Source organism: Colobus angolensis, unplaced genomic scaffold, assembly GCF_000951035.1.
Source record: "Colobus angolensis palliatus isolate OR3802 unplaced genomic scaffold, Cang.pa_1.0 Scaffold58, whole genome shotgun sequence".
Taxonomy (NCBI): domain Eukaryota; kingdom Metazoa; phylum Chordata; class Mammalia; order Primates; family Cercopithecidae; genus Colobus; species Colobus angolensis.
In genome coordinates, this window is record NW_012119376.1 from 5,310,624 (window position 1) to 5,313,206 (window position 2,583).

Sequence of the window (2,583 nt, forward strand, 5' to 3'; positions counted from 1 at the left end):
ATGAGGTCAAGAGATCAAGACTATCCTGGCCAACATGGTGAAACCCCATCTCTACTAAAAATACAAAAATTAGCTGGATGTGGTGGTGCACGCCTGTAATCCCAGCTACTTGGGAGACTGAGGCAGGAGAATCACTTGAACCCATGAGACAGAGGTTGCAATGAGCTGGGATCACATCACTGCACTCCAGTCTGGCAACAGAAAGAAACTCTGTCTCAAAAAAAAAATTTTTTTTATATATATACACACATATACATATATATACACACACACGTATACATATATAGTACTAAATAATAAATTATATTTTGCTAGCAGTACAGTATTTTAACATAACTTATATAACTTATTGGGAAGTAAGTGGCATAGTAATGTTTCATGGAAAATCTGCTAGTCCAGTTCCCACCTGCACAGATCATGCTTGAATTTGCATTAATGGTTTATTGGAAATATTAACAATTGGAATAAATTAGGGGTGGGTAGGGGAGAAGCAATGCCAAGCAAGATTCAAGCCTAGGAATTATATTATGAGAAACATAATTCCTCTAGAAGCAAATACTAATTAGCACAAGACACTGGAGAGAAACTATGATGTGATGAAAAAGATGATGTGCTTCCATTTAGACAGAACTAAAAGCATACTCCCCCTCCACTGCTTATCGTCCTATTATCTTAGGTGGCTATTTAACTCTCTGATTCTCAGTTTTGATGTCTATATCTTGAAGATATTACATACAGCAGTGCAGAGTTAGAATGAGGAATAGAAAAGAAATGTATTAAAGACTCTAACAATGCCTGGTACGTAATAGAATCTCAAAAGTTGTGTTGTGGTTGGCATGGTCTTATCAAGAAAATCAAAGTCTTCACATTGATATGCCCCGGTCTGCCTCATTAGGGGTGGAAGATTTGGGTAGACCCCTCTACCTTCAGAACTGTTATATGAAAATTGAATAGCTCTGTTTTATTTTGCTCTAGGGGACAGAAACAGGACAAATGGTGCACAACAGCTTTTAGTTAACTGTCATAAAGAACTGCTTAGCAATCAAATTGTTCAATGATGGACTTTGATGCCCCATAAAATAATGAGACTCTTGCCTGTGTGTGTGTTTAAGGAAACAGTGGATTTTCCTGTACTCTGGATGGTGTGGGGAAAGAGCTTGCCAACATGGGAGGCTGCCCATGGGACTCACAGGTACTCGCCAACTGCAAGGCTCCAAGAGTCTCTATAGCTTCACCAGTAAGGCTAAACAGAAAGAATATATCAAGTTGTCAGATTCAACAAATGTTTTTCCTCTGCTGCTGAGGACCATAGTCATTATTTAAATGATGAGATCACTAATTTGAGAACAGAATTTCCAGCCTCTGGTAAAATAGACATAATGCTGGACAGGCAATATTTAAATTCAAATAGGTAAAATGATGATCATAGCTACAGGATCCTAACATGAACTAAAGTTCAGTTTTGTAATAATTAATGACTACATAAAATGACAGTAATGATAACAAAAAGGTACACGAGTATGCTATCGTCAAATAAATGTTTAAATAGGCAACTGCTTTTTCTGGAAAATTATGATCCTAAAGTTCGTTCCAAACAATACCAGCAAGGCCTTTTTAGGAAAAAGTTCATCTCCAAAAACAGTCTAGTAGCAGGTTAAGAATTTGAACAGCAGCAAAGGAATCATAAACATTTTCTTGCCAGATGTACTTCCCAGATGTAAGGACACTCAGTGTTTCAGCAAGCAAAGGCAGAGAGAACCAGGACAGCTGGAGAGCAATACATGAGTTAGCCATTTGTTTTAATAACTACTTAATACACAAAATATTTATCATTTATTATATTGTTAACAAAAATAACTTTTCTCTTTTTCCTTCTTTTTTCCCTCAGTGTTCTCCTCTTTCTCTCTTCATCTCCCTGCCACCCCCCTCTGGTCATTTCCTCTCCCTTAAGAGGCCCCTTGAAATGCTTACAAACTCTGAAGTTTCCTCATGTTTCCACACTTTGAAGTGTCCGCTTCCCCCACTCTATCTCCATTCTGCAAAATCTATTCTTCAAAAAGAGAAATAACTTTTTCCAAAGAAAAGTACAACCTGATAGAACTACAGTTGATCAAGTCATTCACATTACTAAATAAGCTAAACACAGTGTTTTTTTTTTTTAATGAGCAAATTCTCATACTATTTAGAGCTATTTGGATGCACACAAATATTTGCTATTATATTATAGTTATCTACATGTAGGAAAAAAAACTATAAGAAAGAGAGTTCAGGCTGGGCACAGTGGAGCATGCCTGTAATTCCAGTACTTTGAGAGGCTGAGGCGGGCGGATCACTTTGAGCTCAGAATTCAAGACCAGCCTGGGCAACACAGAGAAACCCTGGCTCTCAAAAAATATAAAAATTAGCTGGGCATTGGTGGCTTGAGCCTGTAGTCCCAAGCTACACTGGAGGCTGAGGCTGGAAAATTGCTTGAGCCCAGGTTGGGGAGGTTGCAGTAAGCTGAGATAAGGTCACTGCAGTCCAGCCTGGGCAACAGAGTGAGACCCTGTCTGAAAAAATCGAAAGAAAGAAAGAAAGAAAGAA